The following is a 6,000-nucleotide window of genomic DNA, read 5'->3' on the forward strand; positions in this document are numbered from 1 at the left end:
GCTAACCACCACAGCAATATACCCATGCACGCATGTACATATGGACACACGTGCTCACACATATGCATATTGACATGCGCATGCACACACAACACACACATCTGCACATGCACATGTGCACACATATGCACACAGGTACCCACATGTACATGTATGTGAACACAGGCACACGTGCACATATACACACATTCACAAATGGATATATTTACTTTTTCTATGTGACTGTGCTAGAAATTGCAGACACAGCAATAAACATTGCAGGCAGAGCCCTGCCCTTTACTGGTGTTTTTTAACTAGAAAGGGAGAGAGAGAGAGAGAAATAGAAATAAAGACACATCACACAACCATGCCACACGTAGGAAAAGCCAAGGACCTGCAGGGTATCTTAGGAAACTCCTGGCACCCAGGCTTTGGGAATGTGGGGGAAGTTTCCAGAAGGAAGTAAATTTCAGTGGTTTGCAATTTCAGGGGGGTTAATGTGGGGAAAAGAAACAGAGATCACACTGTTACTGTGTCTATATAGAAAGAAGTAGACATAAGAGACTCCATTTTGTTTTGTATTTGAGATGCTGTTAATCTGTGACCCTACCCCCAACCTTGTCCTTGCAAGAGACATGTGCTGTGGTGACTCAAGGTTTAACGGATTTTGGGTTGTGCAGGGTGTGCTTTGTTAAACAAGTGCCTGAAGGCAGTATGCTTGTGAAAGGTCATCACCATTCTCTTAATCTCAAGTATCCAGGGACACTGCCAAAGGTCGCAGGGACCTCTGCCTAGGAAAGCTAGGTATTGTCTAAGGTTTCTCCCCATGTGATAGTCTGAAATATGGCCTCGTGGGAAGGAAAAGACCTGATGGTCCCCCAGCCTGACACCCGTGAAGGGTCTGTGCTGAGGAGGACTAGTATAGAGGAAAGAAGGCCTCTTGGCAGTTGAGATAGAGAAAAGCATGTCTCCTGCCCGTCCCTGGGCAATGGAACATCTTGGTGTAAAACCCGATTGTATGTTCTGTTTACTGAGAAAGGAGAAAATCGCCTTAGGGCTGAAGGTGGGCCGTGCTAGGGCAATGCTGCTCTTTATGCACTAAAAAGGTTTATGGAGATGTTTGCATATGCACATCAAGGCACAGCACATTTCCTTAAACTTATTCATGTCACAGAGATCTTTATTCCTATGTCTTGCTGCTGACCTTCTCCCTATGATGATCCTATTATCCTGCCACTTCCCTTTTTCTAAGATGGTAAAGATAATGATCAATAAATACTGAGGGAACTCAGAGACAGGTGCCGGCGCCGGTCCTCTGTATGCTGAGCGCCGGTCCCCTGGGCCCCCTTTTTATTTCTCTATACTTTGTCTCTGTGTCTGATTTCTTTTCTCAAGTCTCTCATTCCACCTAACGAGAAACGCCCACAGGTGTGGAGGGGCAAGCCACCCCTTCACTGACTATGGAAGGGCGTGGGTGTGTGGGTGGCATGATGTGCTGTGGTATCTGGGGACGGGGTTGTACCCTGTATCTGCATCCAAATCAAGCCCAGCAGGAGGAGAGCTCAGAGTCCGAGGGAGGCAGGAGAGGAGCTCAAGTTTCACACAGGCAGCCCTGCCCTCAGCTGCAAGTGTGGACACTGGAGAGCTCCATCTCTTGGCCTCTTGGGGTCTGCGCTGCCACAAGGCCTCATGAGGCCGCCTCCTGCCCTGTGAAGCAGGAGTTTGGCCTGAGCTGGCGGGGTTCTTGTTCTGTCCTCCAGATTCTGCTGGGTCCTGGTTCGCACAGGGTGGCGTGAGTCCTGCCCGCACACCTTGCTTCTTCATACTCTCTTATACTCTCTTCACACCTGTTCTCTTCACTCTGGGTAAGGGAGAGAGTGGGAATCAGTTCTTAAAGGGACCTCACCCTCAAAGTCCACTCTGATAACTAGGAGGCTGTGAAAGGAACAATGTTTCCTAGGAATAAAAGGACACCTTTTCGCTAGTGAACCTGTGTTCCTTTTCACAGACAACAGTACAGGTTTCTCCCTGAAGTCCGAGGGGCGTTTACGTGCAGGGTCTCTGTCACATATAATTCTCTTTAATTTTAAATGCCGTTTTCACTGCCGTTTAAAAATGTAAAATTCCGGCCGGGCGCGGTGGCTCAAGCCTGTAATCCCAGCACTTTGGGAGGCCGAGACGGGCGGATCACGAGGTCGGGAGATCGAGACCATCCTGGCGAACACAGTGAAACCCCGTCTCTACTAAAAAAATACAAAAAATCAGCCGGGTGTGGTGGCGGCGCCTGTAGTCCCAGCTACTCGGGAGGCTGAGGCAGGAGAATGGCGGGAACCCGGGAGGCGGAGCTTGCAGTGAGCCGAAATCCGGTCACAGCACTCTAGCCCGGGCGACAGAGGGAGACTCCGTCTCAAAAAAAAAAAAAAAAAAAAAGTAAAATTCTGTGGCTCAGAGACTCCAAGGCAACCCCTAATGACCCCGACCTCCCAGAGCTCGTGCCCCTGCAGAATCCTCTCCCTGATCGGGGTGGCTCCTGTGACTCTCGCCTGACTCAGAGAAGATGCCAGGGTGACGGCGGCAGGGATGCGGGTCTCCTGAAGCCCACTCGGTCCTGCCGGCTGTGAAGACGTCGCGGCTGCGATGTGGCTCCGCTGTGGGGCTGTGGGCAGGACTGACGGCTCAGGGCCAGCGGGGACAGCAAGCGGCCAGCACTGAGGCCGAGCTGTGTAGCACGGAGGGAGTAGGCTCTGCGAGCAGCCAGGCCTCGGGGAGGCCGGCCCTTCCCTGTGGAGCCTGCTGATGAAATCAGCCCCATGGACCCCTCAAGGGCCTCTACGACCATGAGCAGAGGACCCGGCTGAGCCAGGCCTGGACTCCTGACCCCCAGAAACTGTGAGGTAATAAATGGGTGCTGTTCTAAGCCTCAGTGTGGCATAGCAATGGATTATGCATTGATAGGGCTTGGCTATGTCCCCACCCAAATCTCATCTCGTCACCCGTAATTCCCGCGTGTTTTGGGAGGGACCCTGTGGTAGACATATGAATCACGGGGCGGTTTCCCCGATACTGTTCTCGTGATGGTGAATAAATCTCACGAGATCTGATGGTTTTGTGAGGGGCTTCCACCTCTCATGCTAGTGAATAAGTCTCGCGAGATCTGATGGTTTTATAAGCGGTTTCCAGCTTCACTTGGCTTTCATTCTCTCTTGCTGCCACCACGGAAGACGGGTTCCGCCTTCACCTTCCACCGTAATTGTGAGGCCTCTCAAGCCACGTGGATCTGTGAGTCCATTAAACCTCTTTTATATTTATAGATTACCCAGTCGTGGGTATGGCTTTATCAGCAGCATGAAAAAAGATGCATACGTACATCAAAGATTACTAATATCAAACGTTCTTAACTGAGAATCACACAGGAAAGTCCACAGGCCTGATTTAGCCTCTGGTTGTATTTATAGATCCCAACCTAGGAGAAAGTGGGTGTTGAGTAAATATTTGATAATAAATATCCAAAATATAATGAAATATTTCTACCATACAATCCCAGCACTTTAGGAGGCCGAGGCGGGTGGATCACCCGAGGTCAGGATTTCAAGATCATCCTGGCCAACATGGCGGAACCCCGTCTCTACTAAAAATACAAAAATTAGCCGGGCGTGTTGGCAGGCGCCTGAGGTAGGAGAATTGGCTGGAACCCATGCGGCGGAGGTTGCAGTGAGCCAAGATAGCGCCACTGCACTCCAGGCCAGGCAGCAACAGCAAGACTCTGTCTCAAAAAAAAAAAAAAAAAGAAAAAAAAAAGGAGCTAACTTATTATTATTAATGTTCTGGTATCAAATCAATTGAACCATATGCTTGTCTTATTTATGAAGAAGAAATTGTGTCCTCAGCTGTGGTCTTCCTCCCTAAATCTGGTAAAAGATACCGTCAGTCCTTTAAAACCGCATACATGGGTTAATTAATCTAAAAAGTAAAGCCTTTCTGAGACTCTTTCGATCTTGAGCATGGTGTGTTTGGCAACAAATCTAATTTACAAACTAAAATATTGGCTGCGCGTCACCCCCAGGGACTGCTCTCCTTCCTGCCACACAGATTGTGAAACCGTGGATTAGAGCAAGCAGAGAGTGGAATTTTAGGACCTTGTGGACAGTCTTATTTGCTAAGATAAAAGTGTTAGTTTTAATAAAAGACAAATAGAATTTAAGGACATTTGTTACAGTGAGATTGTGTCAGGGTTACGTGCAGGGGACACACCCCACTATTTGACGTGGGTGTGTTGACGTGCATAGAAGCTAAAGCATTTATCTTAGGAAGCGCTGGGAATATGGACCTCTGGGGAACACTAGAGGAAGGGTCCACAGCCAGGTTGCAGGATCAGAACAAGGGCCAGCCTGGGAAGCATCGGTAATTGCCAGGGGTTTCTGAGTGTGGCTGGTGGCCCAGGCAACAGGGCCCCTGAGCCAGCAGCTTCAGGGAGCAGCAAAGCTGCCTCTTCAAGCTGTGAATGGCCAAGAACCAGGCCCTGCCAGGGTTGGGGATGCCCCTCTCCACTCTGCAAAGTCCTGGAGGTGCATAGCAGATGGAGACCCTTTAATGAGAGCTGAGACGGAGCCCGTGGGCTGTATCCCCTGAGCAGGCGATCCCTGAGCCAGTAGGTGTTGTTCCTAATTTTAATGTGATTCTAACGGAACTTTCTCATTCCTGAATTCTTGGGAGTAGACACTGAATACGCAGAGTAAACCCTGATTTTTTTTTTTTTCTTTGAGACGGAGTCTCACTCTGTCCCCAGGCTGGAGTGCAGTGGTGTGATCTTGGCTCACTGCAACCTCCGCCTCCCAGGTTCAAGTGATTCTCCTGCCTCAGCCTCTGGAGTAGCTGGAATTACAGGCATTTGCCACCACGCCCAGATAATTTTTTGTATTTTTAGTAGAGATGGGGTTTCACCATATTGCCAGGCTGATCTCAAACTGTTGACCTCAAGTGATTCACCTGCCTTGGCCTCCCAAAGTGCTGGGATTACAGGCGTGAGCCACCGCACCTGCCCCTTTTTAAATTTTTTAATGAAAGGACTCACCTGAAGCACCACTTTGCTGAGCAGACCTTGTCCTCTTTATATTTGGTCTGTGCTAGTTGCTTTTCGTGTTTCTGCCCGTAGCATCTGTCGGGCAGTGCACAGGGAATTTATTTATCAATTAGCGCCGTGTGGCACATGGGAGGGATATGAAACACAGAAATCAGAAGGAAACCCCTTCCCTGGGTCAGCATTTTCTCTAGGTGAGGGTGATTTGAAGAAACCGAGCTTTTACAATGCGGAAAATTCCAGATAGAAGCATGCTTGGGCCCCTCCCAAGTCCCAGAGCCCCGCAGCACTGCCTGGGAATTGTCTGCGGAGGCCCATGCAGGTCTGCACTGAAGGCACTTCTCACAGCTGAGACTGTAAATGTGGCTGCTTTGAGCCGGAGCCTGCGGCTTCATTAAGACACTTTAGCATCCTGTCAAATGGCCTAAAGAACCTTAATGAAGACAAGGCATTGCTAAGCGTGAAATTAAGTCCTTGTAAAAATTTGTTCAGAAAAGTAGTTTTCCCTGCTTCAGAGAAAGAGGGGAAATATCTCTTTGAGTGTTGCCGGCAACATTTGAATAGATAATGTAACCAGATTTGCACAACAAAGATCACATTTACAAGTCTTCATGTTTTCCTGTAATTTCTAAGAGCCATGATTTGGTGATCCTATTCTGAGGATATGATTGTCTGCAGTGTGGAGGCTGTGTGGAGGCTGTGTGGAGTCTCTGGCAATGTGATCGATGTGGTCAGGGAGGGCTTCCTTCAGAAGGAGGGGGCACTCTTCCCTCACTGCCAGCATTCATGCCCAGGCCTCTGCCTCCACAATGGCCCGCAGGGGCTGCCTTCAGCATCCCTGCCCAGGCCTCTGCCTCCACAGTGCCTCCCAGGGGCGGCCTTCAGCATCGGTGCCCAGGCCTCTGTCTCCACAATTGCCCTCAGGGGCGGCCCTTCAGACACTT

The sequence above is a fragment of the Macaca fascicularis genome, chromosome 13 (assembly GCF_037993035.2).
Source record: "Macaca fascicularis isolate 582-1 chromosome 13, T2T-MFA8v1.1".
Lineage (NCBI taxonomy): Eukaryota > Metazoa > Chordata > Mammalia > Primates > Cercopithecidae > Macaca > Macaca fascicularis.